General features: G+C 39.9%; 1 protein-coding gene across 3 annotated transcripts in view; it reads right to left on the bottom strand.

Moving 5' to 3' along the window:
* The window catches only part of DNAJC5B (DnaJ heat shock protein family (Hsp40) member C5 beta), an 89,689-nt gene extending 75,726 nt beyond the window's left edge, over window positions 1–13,963 (bottom strand). For 2 of the 3 annotated variants that reach the window (XR_002077207.2, XM_019439453.2), the window contains exon 1: window positions 13,831–13,963. The gene's annotated coding sequence lies outside the window, so the exon portion shown is untranslated. Of the gene's footprint in view, window positions 1–10,296; window positions 10,676–13,830 lie in introns of those variants that run through there. The other variant, XM_053896364.1, reaches the window with a different exon arrangement.
* Window positions 13,964–18,328: the final 4,365 nt, after the last annotated feature.

The following is an 18,328-nucleotide window of genomic DNA, read 5'->3' as shown; positions in this document are numbered from 1 at the left end:
ATGGAAGCACCAGGGTAGGGCCGTGTCTAGAGGGGCGCCGCCCTTTTACTGCATTCTTCTGAGGCTGAAGTTTTGCAATAGTGTCAAGTAGTTAGTCAGTTGGGGGATTTACATTATAACCTGACAAAAATTTGTGTTGAAGCTTCTGTTTGGAAGCAGAAACTTTGGGGCAGTTGTTGAACTTCTGAGGTCTCAGACCCATCCACTCGTTGGCTGGGTCAGGACAGAAGATGTAAGAGAGCCAGGCAGCAAATTCACAGTGAATATGTGCCAGCCAGCTGCTACTGGGCGGAGGCAAAGGCCAAGAGACATTCCCCCTCCCTCAGGCACATCCCAGAAGTCCCCAGATGGCAGGTCTTACTCAAGTTTTCCTTGACCAGCAGGGTGAGGTGTTTTTATTTAAAGGCAGACACACATTCCAGCCAGAAATGGTTCCCCTGGCATCACACTTAGCAACTTTGACCCATGAGGCATCTGAATTTACAACCTCTGGTTACCACCTAGAAGAGGAGGAGGCAACACGTCTATACTTAAAAGCATAATCCACACAATACAAGGCAGCTAACAAGAAGGACCAGAGGATGGTACAGAAAATACATGCTGGAGGACGTAGGAGGGGAGGATCCTCTCCCTGGAACCAGAGCACAGGGAACAGGGACCTTCCCTTTATAGTTCACATTGGGAACTTCCACTCATTTTGTGTCCAAACTTGATAGCATAACAGATATCAGTTTCCTAGCACTGCTGTAAAAAGGTAGTATAAACGGGGTGACTTAGGACCACAGAAATGTACTCTCTCACAGTTCTGGAGGCTAGAAGTCTGACTGAAATCAAGTTCTTGGCATTTTTGCTTCCTTTTGGCAGCTCTGAGGGAAAATGTGTTTCACAACTTCCTCTTAGCTTCTGGAATTGCAGGCAACTCTCAGGGTACCTCAGTCTCTGCTCCCATAGCCGTGGCCTTCTCCCCTGCATTTGTGTCTTAATGCGGTGTTCTGTGTGTCTGTATCTGGGTCTCCTCTTCTTATAAAGACACTAGTCAAATTGGATTAAGGGCCCACCCTACTCCAGTAGACTGTACCTTAACTTACATTTTAATTGCATCTGCAAAGACTACTGCCCAATAAGATCACAATCACAGGTACCAAGGGTTTGGACATATCTCTGTTAGTAATACAATTAAACCACAATGACAGGGCTATAAAGTTGGGCAGATTTGGATTTTGTATTTAGGCTGAAGTGCTGGGAAATGTTAGTGTTCATCTGATAGAGAGTTCTCAGAGCATTGGCTGAAACAAGCCCATTTACTCTCAGCTCCTGTCATATAATTCACAAACTCTGGAAACAACACTGGTGATACGATGGAACCAGATTTTTTCAGGGAAGAAAAAGCCCTAGTTCATAGTATTTGCAGATTTTCATGGTGTAACTATTCCCTCCCAGGCCTATTTCAAGCTACCAACATGACACCTCGCTTGCAGAATTCCAGAGAATTTAACAATATGTGGCTCCCATCCGCTGGTACTAACTAACTGGCTCCAGCATGCCACTGGGCCTATTATTTTTAAAAATGTTAATGGTTAAAAGGAGTTTCCCATTAAAATTTATTTTAAATATTTGCATATTGAGGTCAAGATTCCCCTACAACTTTTGATTATCTATGTGTAAAATGATTGGTTTATATATAATTCATATCAAATTTTAAGTCAAACATGCCTCTGGGTCATTCTGTTTTCTGGTTCTCATTTACCCTGAAATAGCTTCAACATTCTCCTCCAAGCCCTTCCAGACACTCTATCCCTTACATTTGATCTGTCTACCATCCATAGTTTCCCTGTCCTCCCCATATCCATTCCTGTATCTGACACCTCGCTCGTATTCTCTCAGGACTCTGGCAATCAGCTCTCTCTAACCCAAGTCCTGTCACTGACCTGGGGCCCTTCAGTTCCCATGTGGTTTTCCAAGCCAGCACCCTTTCCCTCATGGCTCGCTGCCCTACTAGGATAGCTGGATGTCCTCCAGCTCTCAAACCTTGAACTCCAGCCTCACACCCTAAACCCATCATTGCCCACCTCACCAGCTAGCTCATCTGTACACACAGCATTTACATCTCACTAACACCTCCTAATTCCCCAAATCTATCAGCCATGTCCCTTTCTTTAACCCTTTGCCTGTTCAACTTAGACTCTGGCATCACCATTGTAACTATTCCTTTGTCAATACCCCTAATTCCTTCTACTGCCCCAACCAATATTTAATTGAACATCCACTGGTGAGGTGAATGTTGCCATCACAGATCCATGATCTCCAAACCCAGTTGCAACCCTGCCCTGCATGCTTCTCTGTGTCCCAGAAGACCCTAGTCTTTTTATCATGCTCCACCATTCTCCACCAATCTCCTGCTTCACTTTCAGCAAAAGACATTATGTCTGCATCACAGGAAAATATAATATGGAGAGCACACTATTATTAACAAAGTATTTTCACATAGGTTCATTTAACGTACACAACAACAGGGACAGGTAGGCAGGGAAAATGTTATTATTCTCATTTTACAAATCAAGAAACAAAGGTTCAAAAAAGTAACACATGTCAACATCAAATAGTTACTAACAGAGCCTGGGTAGGATCACAGGTCTCCCAGTTCCAAGAATCCCAGGTCAAGCAGTGAAGTAGGTGATTTGCCCAAGGGCACCAATGAGGTCTTGGCAGCCAGGATGAACATCCATGTCTGTGGGTACCTTCCAAAGTCTTTACCCACCTCTAGAGTGTGCTGCCTTCTCAACAATTGCTTTATTGCTCTCAAAACACCTGGAATTCGTGTATTCTTTGTTTAAAAATAAAAAGTAGGATGATCTTGAAAGCAGTTTTATTTTTCTTTCTTTTGTGAGTTGTTACCACCAATGATTGTTTCCTTGTGTTAGTGTTTATCTGATAGAGAGTTCTCAGAACCTTGGCTGAAACAAGCCCATTTACTCTCAGCTCCTATCATATAATTCACACTCAAAACAACACTGGTGATGAGATGGAACCAGACCAGGGCTCTGATCTGGAAATGTCATCCCATGAAGCCCAAATGCTTGCCTATTGGCCTACGAAGGTGTCATGGAGAATTCACTGGGTGAATCCATGCAGACTTACCAGCTGATTTTCTATAAACACACGATACAAGCCAAAGCCACTTCCATTGGGAATGGGGGCCATAGTGAATCACTTGTTGCAATTCCAGACAGATAAGAGTCTCAGATCTTTCCTGGGCCTTCCAGTGAAGCATGAAAACCAAAGGGAATTTGCTTCTGTTGATAAAAAAGGACTACTCTATCCCAGTTGTTCTACCAATACCTTGCTTTGTTCGTGCTGTACCTACATCTTTGTACACGGTTGTACATAGAGGCAGCCATGCAAAAGAGTTACTGACCTCCCTTGTCATCTGGTACAGCCTGCATATCTGCCTCTCACCTTGGAGATATGCTGCTCTTCAGCCTGCCTCCAATGGATTGGACTGAACCCCACCCATCAGAACTGATATCTGTGGGGTACACCAGAAACACTGGACTGGGAGATGGATGACTTGGCGTCTAACTGTGAACTTGGATAAGACACATGTCTTCTTGATCTTGATTCCTCCTCTCTCAGACAAGAGGTTTGCTGTGGCCAAAGCTAACTTAGTAACACTGTGAAAACTGCTTATGCTGTCACCACAAAGAGAACTTCCAGAGAAGAACCCAGAAAGTGATGAAGGAAGAGAGGACAGAGGAGTCTCCTTTAAATAAGATTGATTTAGGGACTTACAATAAGTTTGCCACTGGACAGTGTTTCCTGAAAGTGCCAGAGGAGATGGAAAGTGAGGAGCAGCAACATGTTAGTTAGGCTACGAAGAGCAAACCAAATGAAGGGAAAGCCCAGGCCTGTTCCATGGGTGAATCAGCAGACAGCACACACCTGTAGAATTATTGATTCATGCATGTTGTAAGCTGTTTTTATGGACATAATTGGGGATGAGTGTAACAGAATGTTTCTGGCCCATGGGGACCTTGAAGGCAATGTAGGGTGCTCTTGGTGGCTCTGAGGACAGTGGTTTAAGAAGGATGTTTCACAGTCCCTGCCCTTGGAAGCCCACGGTGACCATGTCATCCCTACCCTTCCATGGGAGAGTGGGGTGGTGGGAAGAGCACAGGGTCATTGCAAACATTAAATGAAATTATCCTGCTCAAAGCACAAGCACATAACTTTCAATAAAGGGTAGCAACTGTTAATGTTCTGTGGCTTACTTCAAAGGCAAAGGAAAGTAAAGCTCTCCTAGTGGCTCCAAGTTGCACTCAAGTTCAATGTATTCAGACATGTGAAGACAAAAATGAGCCTTCCCCTCCCCACTGCTGCCCCTGAGCTTGGACCAATAACTAATACCTTCAGACCTGTCCAACTACAAAGGGGACATCTCAGTACCTGTGGGGAATGATGCAGCAGCACTGGGAGGCAGCTACCACACAGGCTAAGAGCACCAGATTTCATTCTTTCTCATTGCCAAGTAGTATCCCATTGTATATATAAACCACATCTTCCTTATCCATTCATCAGTTGATGGACATTTAGGCTCTTTCCATAATTTGGCTATTGTTGAAAGTGCTGCTGTAAACATTGGGGTACATGTGCCCCTATGAATCAACACTCATGTATCCCTTGGGTAAATTCCTAGCAGTGCTATTGCTGGGTCATAAGGTAGATCTATTTTTAATTTTTTGAGGAATGTCCACACTGTTTTCCAGAGCGGCTACACCAGTTTGCCTTCCCACCAACAGTGCAAGAGGGTTCCCGTTTCTCCACATCCTCTCCAGCATTTATAGTCTCCTGATTTGTTCATTTTAGCCACTCTGACCAGTGTGAGGTGGTATCTCAGTGTGGTTTTGATTTCTATTTCCCTGATGATGAGTGATGTTGAGCATCTTTTCATATGCCTATTGGCCATCTGGATGTCTTCTTTAGAGAAGTGTCTATTCATGTCTTCTGCCCATTTCTTCACTGGATTATTTGTTCTTTGGGTGTGGAGTTTGGTGAGTTCTGTATAGATTTTGGATACTAACCCTTTATCTGATATGTGGTTTGCAAATATCTTCTCCCATTCTGTCGGTTACCTTTTAGTTTTGCTGATTGTTTCCTTTGCTGTGCAGAAGCTTTTTATTTTGATGAGGTCCAAATAGTTCATTTTTGCCTTTGTTTCCCTTGCCTCTGGAGACGTGTTGAGTAAGAAGTTGCTGTGGCCAAGATCAAAGAGGTTTTTGCCTGCTTTCTCCTCTGGGATTTTGATGGCTTCCTGTCTTACATTTAGGTCTTTCATCCACTTTGAGTTTATTTTTGTGTATGGTGTAAGAAAGTGGTCCAGGTTCATTCTTCTGCATGTTGCTGTCCAGTTTTCCCAGCACCATTTGTTAAAGAGACTGCCTTTATTCCATTGTATATTCTTTCCTGCTTTGTCAAAGATTAGTTGCCCATACGTTTGAGGGTCCATTTCTGGGTTCTCTATTCTGTTCTATTGATCTGAGTGTCTGTTTTTGTGCCAGTACCATGCTGTCTTGATGATTACAGATTTGTAATACATCTTAAAGTCCAGGGTTGTGATGGCTCCCACTTTGGTTTTCTTTTTCAAGATTGCTTTGGCTATTTGGGGTCTTTTCTGGTTCCATACAGATTTTAGGATTGTTTGTTCTAGCTCTGTGAAGAATGCTGGTGCTATTTTGATAGGGATTGTATTGAATATGTAGATTTCTTTGGGTAGTATTGACATTTTAACAATATTTGTTCTCCCAATCCATGAACATGGAATATTTTTCCATTTTTTTGTGTGTCTTCTTCAATTTATTTCATAAGCTTTTCTATAGTTTTCAGTGTATAGATTTTTCACCTCTTTGGTTAGGTTTATTCCTAGGTATTTTATGGGTTTTGGTGCAATTGTAAATGGGATAGAATAGATTCCTTGATTTCTCTTTCTGCTTCAGTATTGGTGTATAGAAATGCAACCAATTTCTGTGCATTGATTTTACTTTCTTTTTATTTATTTATTTTTTAAATTTACATCCAAGTTAGTTAGCATATAGTGCAACAATAATTTCAGGAGTGGATTCCTTAAACTGTGCACTGATTCTATAGTTTGCGAGTTTGCTGAATTCATGGGTTGGTCTAAGAGTTTTTTGGTGGAACCTTTTGGTTTTTCCATATAGAGTATCATGTCATCTGTGAAGAGTGAAAATTTGACTTCCTCCTGTGAAGCCATGTTTGACTTCAATGTTCATAAGTAGGGAAACTTGTGAGTTAACTGTAGGAGTATTTTCAATGTAGGCATAAAAAGAATGAAGCACACATCTCCATGAGGTGATATAAAAAAGGGTATAAAAATGCAGTTTCACATTTTTATTAAAAAGCAAGGCATAGAAGTATGTGTATAGTAATCTTATTTTAAAAAGTGGATCCACATGTGTGCATATATACATAGAGAGCATGTGCATAATACATACTTGTACATGTTTGTTTATGCATAGAAAATTTCTGGAGAGCATGTAAAATTTGTCTCAAGTTCCATGGAGGGAAAGGACTGGGGACTGGGATACAAGGGAGAATTATTTCATGGCATAAAGTTTATACTGTTTAAATTTTTACTGCATGCACATATAACTTTTCAATTAAAACGTATTTATTTTTATTTAACTGCACTTGGGGCAGGATCACCAGTGCTGAGAGGGGTTCACTTGCTTTGAGCAGCTGTGCCATCAGCATTTAACACCCACCTCAATGACTTTGCTTCCTGTCCATCTGCAACCAGTCTTCCCCTTCTAGTCTTCTTCCATATCATCTCCAGTGTTCTCTTTCAAAAATGTAGATTTACCTAAGCTAAGAAATCCTTGTTGCTTCCTGTTTCCTACAAGATAAAGTCTGATCTGCTTAGTGGGGCATTAGTGGGAAGTGATACTGCACCTAGTACAGTATCATTCCTGGGCCTTCCAGAAGTCCACTGCCTTCCTCTCTTTTCTACTGTCACTACCCTAGACCAAGCTTATCATCTCCTTGGTTTACCCTACCAGGATCCTAACTGACAGTCTTTTCTCCAGTTTTTCGCCATTCCCATCTGTTCTCCATAAATTACGTTCTTTTAAAGTGCAAATAATATCTATTGCTCCCCTGCTTATAACCAACCCTTTAAAACTACCTACCCACCAGGGGCACCTGGCTGGCTCAGTAAAGAGACCATGCAACTCTTAATGTTGGGGTTGTGAGTAGCCCCATGTTGGATGTAGAGATTACTAAATAAATTTTAAAAATAGATAGATAAACTTTACAAAGAAGAAAGAAAGCTGCCCACTGATCTTAAGTTAAAACCCCAGCTCCGTAGCAGGTCCAGTGCCATCTCTCCCCAGTTCTTTCCTCTCTGCTTAGATTTGATTTCTACCAACTACTGTACACTGCTCAGTTCCTTGAAGATGCCATTCTCTCTTTACTCTGAGTCTTTGCGCATGCTATTTCGGGTCTTAAGAAACTCTTCTCTCTTCTTCTTGGTCTTCCAACCCCACCTGGCTCACTCCTTCAGCCAAAAGGGTCATAAAAATAAGAATGCCATGAGAGGGGCACCTGGGTGACTTGGTCAATTAAGCATCTGACTTCAGCTCAGGACATGATCTTCCAGTTCTTGAGTTCCAGACCTGCATCGGGTTCTGTGCTGACGGCTCAGAACCTGGAACCTACTTCAGATTCTGTCTTCCTCTCTCTCTCTCTCTCTCTCTGCCCCTTCCACTCACACACTCTCTCTCTCTTAAAAATAAATAAACATTAAAAAAAAAAGAATGCCATGAGAAAATCATAAATGAAGGAAGAAAGAAAAAGTCACCAATCTGAGGAGGAATCCTGTAGGAATTCAGCTGTCAGAAGAGAACTGTATGAGTAAGACCATCGAGGAAAGAAAGGGCTGGGCATTCTGGAGAACGGAAAGTAGAGGAGTCCATCTGGTTAATAAACTGGGGAAGACTAAGTGAATGGTTGGCAGAGGAGAATGGCTAGAAAAAGTGAAAGACCTTGAAAGCCAAGATAAGGAGTTTGGTCTTCATTTTTTAAACAGTGGGAAATCTTGAACCATTTTTAACCTAGCAAGTGAAAACCTCCAGTATTTATTTTAGAAAGATGTAAACAACAGAGATCAGAGCAATGAAGTTGGGGAGATGGGTAATCTTAGGGAAAGAGAATGAGAGCCTGGCCCAGGGCAACAGCAGGCGGAACTGGCAGAAGAAATGGACTTGAAAGAGATGTGGAGATAACCTGGTGGGCTTGATAACCAAGTGAATGGGAGGAGAGTCAAAGGAATCAGAAAGGACTCACCACCTCGTCAGAATAACTGGGAATATGGTAAAGTCATTGGCTGAGATGGGAATCACAAAAAAGGGAGAAAATTTGGAGGAATTCAATGAATTAGGTCTGGAACATGCCAACTTTTGGGTGGGAGATCAGGAAGCCCATGTCCATGATTAAAATCAGACACAGTTCAGGGTAGAGTATGCTGGGCCTTTCACAGAAACCACATGTTAAGGTTGGTTTAATCTTTTCTCATGTGCCATGTTTCCATGACTCCTATTTTCCATATCCCAACAAAGCCATGTGAATTGTTTGTTCGCCTTGCATGCAAAAACAGAATTGTAGAAGTACAGGGAGAGTGGAGATAAGGTCTGTGAATAGGAGAAGACCTGTTGTTCCAGGACCAAAATCTAGAAAATGGTTTTTCTCTTTAAGCCTACTACTTAAACAGCATGCTACTATTTCTCTTCAAGTCCCAACTCTGCTATGATGAGCAACCTGGGGCAACTTCACCTCTACTCTTCCCTTAGCCCCTGGACACTTTGAAGTCCACAATACAAATATTTTTCATAGTTATGCAGTTTTTAAACTCCTTTTTGCTTTTGAACTCTTCAAAGGTAAATATCTTGTCTCCCTAACTAAATTCTTAATTCTTAAAGAGCCAAATTTATGCCAGACATTTAACTTTTTTATTGTCACAGAGCCTGGTACATATTGAGTTTTCAAAAACCACAAAGTGGATTGAAACTGATACTGAATTCATTTGGGGAAGAAAGGAGAACCACCTTGAAAGGACAGAGTACAGCAAGAGGTAATATGTTAGTTAGAGGTGTGAGGTGGTATCAGTTCCTAACATAGAAAAGAACCTATTCTAACATAAAAGAAATCCTTCCTCCATTTTCTAATAATAATGACTTTGCATTCTAAATATGTTCTAAAGAAAGGAAAATACTGGTAATTGTCAAGTAAATTACCTTCTCAACTCGCTAAAAATCTGTTTTTCAGGGACTACCTTTTGTTTATAAGCAATATTGATAAAATACAGAACTTGTCCTTTATAATTAATTATATTTGGTTGTTCTAAACAGTATAAGACTGAAGAGTAAGTCTTTCACTTTCTTTTAGTTCTTCCTTTTAGAGGTCTACTTCTGTGACCATTATGATTGGGCAACTTTTTTTTAACATTTTATTTTATTTTATTTTATTTTATTTTATTTTATTTTATTTTTGAGAGAGAGAAGTGCGAGTAAGGGAGAGGGGCAGAAGGGGAGAGAGAGAGAGAGAGAGAGAGAGAGGGAGAGAGAGAGAGATTGAGAGAGAGAATCTTAAGCAGGCTCCATCCTCAGCACGGAGTCCGACATGGGCCTCAATCCCACAATCCTGGGATCATGACCTGAGCTGAAATCAAGAGTTGGACCCTCAACCGACTGAACCACCCAAATGCCCTGATAAATGGGCAACTTAAAAGACAGTTATTCCTGACTCAGCTCATGACAGAATTCCCTGGGCAGAAGAGGTAGGACAACCTCAAGTATTGCCAATGGGCAGATTGTGTATTTGCCATGATGGAGGAAGATGTATGTGGGGGAGGTGAGGAAAAGAGTTTTGTGTTGCTAACTGACAAGTACCAATAGGGTAGGGCTCTGATCACAAAGATCTCTCCAGCTGTCCCGCCAACAGCTCCCACCAATCTGTCATCAATATCACTGTTTAATATAGAACCCCCATTAGGATCACCCATCAGCATTTATAGAGCTGCTGGAAGAATGAACCTACTACTCATAGCTTTCAGCAGGGAGTGTAATTAGGAGTAGGAAAGGAAGTGGTTCAAAAGTGGATCTGAGACTACTCTTGGGAGCAGCATGAAACATGACTCTGAAGGTTGGCAAAGAGAACAGGGAAAAGACACCCGAGTGATTGCTTCATTGTCTTGCCAAAGGCTCCATTCCCACTCCTTTTAGAGCATACCTTTCCCCTTCTGAGATTCCCCCAGGCACCAGGTGAACAGGTAGGAAAGCTCCTTCTAAGCCCTGGTGGCAGCAACGTCTGTTGGCTCTGTGTCACATTCCTTTCCAGACTTCACAAGCCTCAGGTTACAAAGGTCTCATTGCACAATTCTTAGGAGAGTGGGCATGGAGGCTGGGCTGGGATAAAGGAGAGTCCTGTATGTGTCAGAGATCCAGGTGTGGCCAGATGCCAAGGCACCCCAGGTGGTGGCAGCAAGAGAAAGAATCAAATGCCTTGATCTCTGGCAAGGTAGATTTCTTTGCTTTTTTTTCCTCCCAAAGCTGTTAAATAAAACTGATCAGGATGCATTTTCTTGGGTAATTTGATGGAAAACATTTCAAAAGTTCACTTGGCATACTGTGTTTCAGTTTACTGTAGAGATGAAAATGCAAAACCCACAATGAAGAATCTGAAATTAAAGCTCTTTTTATAAAACCCTCCATTTCTTACAATCACCTTTCTCATGAAGTTTTATGCTGTAGTATGTGCAAAGTTACTCAATATATTACACAACCTTTGCAATTAATGTGGAAGCTGAAAGACATTACTACAACCCGTTTAAACCCTATGTCATGATGGAATGTTCTTTTCTATTAGTGATCATTTAATAATTCTCTTTTATGAAAGATAATCTGCATGGATAGCTAGAAACATATGGAAGTTCCTTACAGGATATACACTTTTCAGTTCGTTAAAAAACAGTCTAGCAGCCTAGAAAATATTCATCAGATCTTTGGCACTGATGACTATGAAAATGAGATCTATATTTATATTCAGCAATTTCATTTCCTTTCAGATTTTGGGACTTTAGACAGATATTAATATATTTGCAATGAATTGAATAGGAAAAAGCTGTGAGTATCTGTATCCAGGGAATGACTGGGCTCAGACTTACAGGTTAATTAGAGATGCAAGACATATACAGCTCTACATAAAACAAACCCTGGAAAAATCTAAGGCAGCTCATAATTACAAATAAAATATTAATTCATGGGAAGAGTCAGGAGAGGCTCATAAAGGAGGTATATTAGGTAGTAAGGATAGGTTACCACAGATGGTGTAATAGCCACACCTGCCAGAAGTGTTCACTCATACATACATCTATGGAGTATACATATATATGATATACATACAGAGTATACACACTCATACACATAAACAAAGTGATCTAGCTAAACTGGAAAAGGCAAGGCCACAGAAAGTCAGCATATTTATTAAAAAGCAGAAAGTTGTTAATGTTATAAATGCCTTTTTTCTTTTCTTTTTTTTTTTTTTCTTTCAGTGAACTACTTCTAATCAGGCCTCAAGGCAGAATAACCTGTCAGTTTCCCTGGATTTATTTTAATTGTTATCTCAGCCTTTTGGATGGGGTCTTGGATGCCTTTTCTTGACCTTGACCAAAGCTTGTTCTATTTGGAGCTATAAAGGCTAGGAGAGTTTTGGTGACTGGTGCCACCTATATAGAGTACTTGAATTTACTAATAACCACTCCAAGGAAATGAGATTTCCTTTCTTAGGATATTCTAAAATAGGTCAGATATGAATAGTTAATTATTTCAGCATGAATTAGGGGCAGGGAATATTGAAGACACCTGGCTGAAAGTAAGAGGACTTAAGCTATGTTCCCCAAGCTAACACTAACTAGCTTAATGACCTAAGTCAAGACACAACCTCTCTGTGCTGGTTCCCTCTTGTAGAAATGAGGACATTGGAATGTATGATCTCTTAGTTCCCCTCCAACTCTAAAATTCCATGGTATGTGACTAACACAATGCTCAGAGAACATTATAGTCAAGGAATATAAATGTAGACAAGTTAGGACACTGTGTTTTTTGGATATTATTTTAAGTTAAACCTAAACTTGGTTTTCAATAACTATTAATGAAGTCTAAAAGTTGGACCATTGAGGATTTAATTTTCAAGGACCTAAGAAGTTGGATCATAATGTAACTGTAGGGGCACCTGAGTGGCTCCGTCGGTTGAGCATCTGACTTCGGCTTAGGTCATGATCTCGTGGTTTGTGGGTTCAAGCCCTGCATCAGGCTCTGCACTGACAGCTCAGAGCCTGGAGCCTGCTTCAGATTGTGTGTCTCCATCTCTCTCAGTCTCTCCCCCACTCACCCCTGTCTGTGTCTCTCTCTCAAAAAATAAACATTAAAAAAACATTTTTAATAAATAAATACTGTAATTGTAAAAATCATGATGGTTTCTCTAGAGGGAGGTTGAATATATAGTAGAGTTAATGTACAAGTACATTTTGTTTTCATCTGGACCTCCGGATTTATTGACATGCTTTAGGTTATTACTACTTTTATAGTGTATAGAGTATTGGTCTTACTGCTGAGATATATTTATTCCTGATGTTGGAAGTCATAGTGTGTTAAAATTGTGTCCTGTGGTTAGAGATTGGATCTCCCGTCCCCTGGTCTATTGCTATTGGAGTCCCCTGTGGGTAACTAATCTACCTGTCAGAACACTGGACTGCTGCTTCCACTGAGGGAATGTGGCAATAAACTTAGCTCTTGCGGGCAAATCTCAGCGTGCTTGCCTGAACAGTCTTGTACTCAGCTCTGGGGTCGCAGTGTGTTGAGACACGGAGGGAGGCCAATGGAGATGAGTCAGGACCTGGCGCTCACCCCATGCTCCGCCCTACTGGTAAACAGAACAGCTATTTGCCCGTCACTTGAGCCTCTCCGGGCCCCAAGACTCCAGGAAGAAACAAATACTTTAGAAGCCAAAACCCCAAGGCAAGGTAAAGAAAACAGAAATGTCTGCATCCCCAGCGATGATTTCACTGGCATGAGTTCTTTAGAGGGGGAGGAGCTGTAGATGGTTCCAGCTGAACTGTTTTACCTACTTCTCAACCATAAGGCCCTTCTCTTTCACTGTTTATAGGAGATGATGGCCTTTTGCCTTTTAAGCCTTGAAATTTCAAGGCTTTAAATTTAATCTTGGTTGCTAACCAATAATAAATTTATTTCTCCTCTTTTTATTACTTTTGTTTCTATCTTTGTATTATCTTCTATGAAAATACTTCTTTCAGTTCTTTCAGTTAACTTATTTTTTGTTAAGTCTATTCTTCCCTTTCAATGTTGGGAAGAAGCTATTAAAAGAATAAACACCACCAGGCAATAAATGTAAACTACTCTACAAAGTAATTTTACACTGACTTCCTCAAGGTAGCTGTTGCTTTTGCATTTTTGCCATGGTTGGGGATAGACCGGTGAGGGGTTAAAAGTCTTGGAAATATCTTCATCTGGCTTCATGACATTAAATAAGTCTGGCTATTAAGAGGACATAACACAACTCGCTTTCTGGTGGGACTGCCTTTGGCCTTTTTCTGATCATTGGGAACCTTTACCGTAAAGTATGTGGTGCGTAGTCTCTATGCTTATCTTATTCCTAAGCCTGGAGATACACTCATCTCCTGGTCCTCTCTTTCTATTTTTTTAGATAACAGCAATTTCTATTCTAAGCTTAGCAATTGTTACATACCTGAACTGGAGGCATGGCTAGCTGATTCCTTCTAGCTCTGTCCGGTAGTGTCCTGCCTCTAATATATCAATAGCTGAACCTCCTGTTACTTTCTTCTCAGTGGCCAAGTTGGAGCCTGGGCTGAATATTGTGATGTCACAGAGTAGAATCCATGCTCCTCCCAAACTCCCAGCTGAGACCCTCTGGCTTCAGTATTTTCTGTCTTGCCCATGGTGGAAGGTTGGGAAGGTTAATCCCTTTATTTGTTAACTGACCTATAGAGCTATAGAATCTTACTGTGAACAGAGACCTTAAAGACCTTGTGACTAGATTCTAATCTAACTCACTTATTTTACAGATGCGGACATTCAGATTCCAGGTAGTTCATGGCAGAGCTAAATCTAGAACCCAGCTGCCTTCAGGGTTAGCCCCCTACCCTTCTGAACACACTGCACTCACAATGGGCTCTGCTCTCTGGGTTTTATCAACATCATTGTTCTCTGGTAGGCAGCTTATTGGTTGATTTTTACCTGAATCTACCCATGACAAGAGACCATTCAGATAACGTGCATCATGGGAAGAGAACAGAGTCTCAGGGAAGATCATTAGTTTTTCAAAAAATCTATAGGTACCAGAAATAGCTAACTTTTGTTCTGGCCCAAACTCTGAAATTCTGAGCCACCTGACCAATTCTAGATTAACAAGTAATGTGACTTTTGAGTAACTGATGTTTTCAATGAGATTTAATGATAAGAAAGAATGCTCAACCCAGGATTAGTGTTGGCTGCAATGCCATACAAGGTTCTAGTGTTTGCTGAGGAGAGAATGGGAAGGAATAATCAGTAAGGAAATAGGCTTTCATTGGAATTTAATTCTCTTTCATACCCTCCACTTTTTCTATATACTGTCCCCATATGACATTAAAAAATTGTCTGCATTGCACGAGATAACCTGTATCTGTGAAGCCTGAGAATTGTACTTGCAAAATCTCTCAAGTGGGGAGCATATATTGTACTTTTATAACACCAGCTACTAACATTTTATATCATGTTTTAGCATTTACAAGCCATTTCCACATATTTCATTTAATCTTCACAGCTCAGTGAGGTAAACACTGTATTATTTTTAGTATGACTTTATGAGTGAGAAAATTATAGCTCAGAGAGAGGTTGTGACTTGCACAAGATCACAAAGCTAATTAAGTGGAAACAGTAACATCAACTACAAATCAGATCTTCCAACCAACCATTTTCCCTACCACAGGACTTCCCCAGGGTGGGAGGAATTGTCATGTGGTCCTGGAACACACTTGAAGGTAATTGCATTAAGCAACCTTTTGATTAACAAGAAATTATTCCTCTGGGTCATAAATGTTGCTTTGCTAACCTCCTACATGTCTCAATAAAAACTTAGAGAAATGGTTAATGAACACTAATTTCAAACTTTAAAATAATATAATCATTGCCCTTGCACCTGACAATTCCACATCTGAGAATTCTCCTAAGGGAATCATCATGGATATGAATAATATTTAGCTATAAGAGGTTCTTTGAAGCATTGTTTATAATAGAAAACAAATTAAAAGCTCAATATTAGAAAAGTGGTAAAATGGATTATGCTTAACTCATGAAAATAATGTTGTTGGTGAAGTTTTCCAGAACTTTAATCATTCATGTGCTATCTTTAGAATATTGCCATCTGCACTAATACCTACTTAATATCTTCTTTATTTTTTAATTTATTTTTCTTTTCAAATTTTTATTTAAACTCTAGTTAGTTAACATACAGTACATATTGGTTTCAGAGGTAACGTTCAGTGATTCATCACTTACATACAACGCCCAGTGCTCATCATAACAAGTCCCCTCCTTAATACCCATTACCAATCTAGCCCATCCCCCACTCACCTTCCTCCATTAACCCTCAGTTTGTTCTCTATGGTTAAGAGTCTCTTGTGTTTTCTTTCCCTCTCTTCTCTTTTCCCCCCTTCCCATGTGTTCATTGTTTTGTTTCTTAAATTCCATATATAAGTGAAAGCATATGGTATTTGTCTTTCTCTGCCTGACTTATTTTGCTTCGCATAATACATTGTAGCTCAATCCACGTTATTGCAAATGGCAAGATTTCATTCTTTTTGATGGCTGTGTGATATTCCATTTCATATATATACCACTTCTTCTTTATCCATTCTTTCGTTGATGGACATTTGGGCTCTCTCCATAGTTGTGCTCTATTGTTGATAATACTGCTATACACATCGGAGTGCACATACCCCTTTGGATCTGTGTTTTGTATCCTTTGGGCAAACACCTATAGTGCAATTGCTGGATCATAGGGTAGTTCTATTTTTAACTTTTTGAGGAAACTCCATACTGTTCTCTAAAATGGCTGCACCAATATGCATCCCCACAACTAGTGCAGGAAGGTTCCCCTTTCTCTGCATCCTCACCAACACCTGTTGTTTCTTGTGTTATTAATTTTAGCCATTCTGACAGTTGTGAAGTGGTATCTCATCGTGGTCTAGATTTGTATTTTCCTGATTATGAGTGATGTTGAGCATCTTTTCATGTGTCTGTTAGTACTCTGGATATCTTCTTTGGAAAAGTGTCTTCTCATTTCTTAACTGGATTGTTATTTGGGTGTTTGGTTTGATAAGTTCTTATAGATTTTGGATACTAACCCTTTATCAGGTATGTCATTTGCAAATATCCTCTCCCGTTCCATAGGCTGCCTTTCAGTTTTGTTGATTGTTTCCTTCACTGTGCAGAAGGTTTTTATCTTGATGAAGTCCCAGTAGTTCATTTTTGCTTTTGTTTCCCTTGCCTCTGGCAATACGTTTAGTAAGAAGTTACTCCCACAGGCTGAAGTCAAAGAGGTTACCGCTGTGTTCTTGTCTAGCATTATGATGGTTTACTGTATCATATTTAGGTCTTTCATCCATTTTAAATTTATCTTTCTGTATGGTGTAAGAAAGTGTTCCAGTTTTCTTCTTCTGCTTGTTGCTGTCCAGTTTTCCCAATACCATTTGTTAAAGAGACTGTCTTTTTTCCATTGGATATTCTTTCCTGCTTTGTTGAAGATTAATTGAACATATAGTTGGGGTCCATTTCTGAATTTTCTATTCTGTTGATCTACGTGTCTGTTTTTGTATTAGTACCATACTGTCTTGACTACAGCTTTATAATGTAGTTTGAAATCCAGAACCATGTTGCCTCCAGTTTTTTTTTTTTTCTTTATCAGGATTAACTTTTGCTATTTGGGGTCTTTTGTGGTTCCATACAAACTTTAGGTTTATTTGTTCTGGCTCTGTGAAAAGTGCTGTCGGTATTTTGATAGGGATTACATTAAATGTGTAGATTGCTTTGGGAAGTATAGACATTTTAACAATGTTTGTTCTTCCAATCCATGATCATGGAATGCTTTTCTATTTCTATGTGTCCCCTTCAACTTCTTTCATAAATGTTCTACTTAATATATTCTTTCAATTAACTCTCACATTTTACTGAAATAAGAGAATTTAAAGGTAATTTTTTTATCACTACATAAGTAGAAATGTAGTACAATTACCTTAAATGTCAGATAACCATAAAAACAAATATAACAAAGTCAGGCTCTGAGTCAGTCCCACCCACCACTACCCCCTTAGCAGTCATGATTCTGCCACAACAGAAAGGTACATATGGCCGACAAATAGGATACCCCTGGAACACCTGGTTCTAATGGCCAGGGTGATTGTCCTTCTTGTCCCCCACAGGACATCTCCTACATAAGGACACTCCTTTAAATCTGGGAGTTATAGCTGGACTACCTAATATAGAAAAACAAACACAGATTTGGGCAAAATGAGGAGTATGAGGAAAAACTTGCAAATGAAAGAATAAAACAAAACCTCAGAAAAAGAACAGAACAAAGCAAAGATAAACAATTTATCCAATACAGTTCAAAGTAATTGCCATGTTTACTTTATGAGCTCAAGAGAAGATTATATGAAAACAGTGTGAACTTCAATAAAGAGACAGAGTATAAGAAAGTATGAATTAGAGCTATAGGATACAGTAACAGAAATCAACAATATACCAGAGGGAATAAACAGCAGATTAAGTGATACAGAACAGTGGATCAATAATCTTGAAGATTTAGTGGAAATCACCCAAACTGAAAAGACAAGAGAAAAAAGAATTTTTTAAAAGTGAAGATAGTTTAAGGGACCTCTAGGAAAACGTCAAGCATACTAACATTTGTCTTTTAGGGGTCCCAGAGGCAGAAGACAGAGAGAAGGCGGCAGAAGACTTATCTGAATAATTAATAGTTAAAAACTTCCCTAACTTGGAAAAGAAAACAGATATCCAGGCCAGGAATAATAGAAAGTCCCAAACAAGATGAACACCAAGATACATTATAATTTAAATGTCAAAAATTAAAGGCAAAGAGAGAATCTTAAAAGCAGCAAGAGAAGAGCAATTAGTTGTATATAAGGGAACCTGCTATAAGAGTATCAGCTGATTTTTCAGCAGAAACT

This window comes from Panthera pardus, unplaced genomic scaffold (assembly GCF_024362965.1).
Source record: "Panthera pardus isolate Hobbes unplaced genomic scaffold, ASM2436296v1 HiC_scaffold_7, whole genome shotgun sequence".
NCBI lineage: Eukaryota > Metazoa > Chordata > Mammalia > Carnivora > Felidae > Panthera > Panthera pardus.
Note: the sequence above shows the minus strand (reverse complement) of the source record. Positions and strands in the feature narration are given on the sequence as shown.